Raw genomic sequence first — 209 nt, 5'->3', positions numbered from 1 at the left:
TTTTCAGATTTTCGTAATCAATATTGCATCTATGTCGATAAAAATATTTTGATTGAACGACATTTCAATGAAAAAGACTATGTTTTCTATCTTAGAGATGAAAGAAATGAAACGAAACATATGTCGCGTACGGATCATCGTAAAATTACGAAGAACTAAAAATATGTCTAACATAAGGATAATAAGCTATCACAGGTATCTTATTCATC

At 28.7% G+C, this 209-nt stretch overlaps 1 protein-coding gene across 11 annotated transcripts in view; it reads right to left on the bottom strand.

Annotated features, from left to right (window-relative positions):
• Positions 1 to 209, bottom strand: part of LOC100747260 (rho guanine nucleotide exchange factor 17) — a 71,261-nt gene that overhangs the window by 6,617 nt on the left and 64,435 nt on the right. The gene's annotated exons all lie outside the window — the stretch shown is intronic.

The sequence above is a fragment of the Bombus impatiens genome, unplaced genomic scaffold (assembly GCF_000188095.3).
Source record: "Bombus impatiens unplaced genomic scaffold, BIMP_2.2 scf_0969, whole genome shotgun sequence".
Lineage (NCBI taxonomy): Eukaryota > Metazoa > Arthropoda > Insecta > Hymenoptera > Apidae > Bombus > Bombus impatiens.
This window is presented reverse-complemented; position numbering and strand designations above follow the sequence as displayed.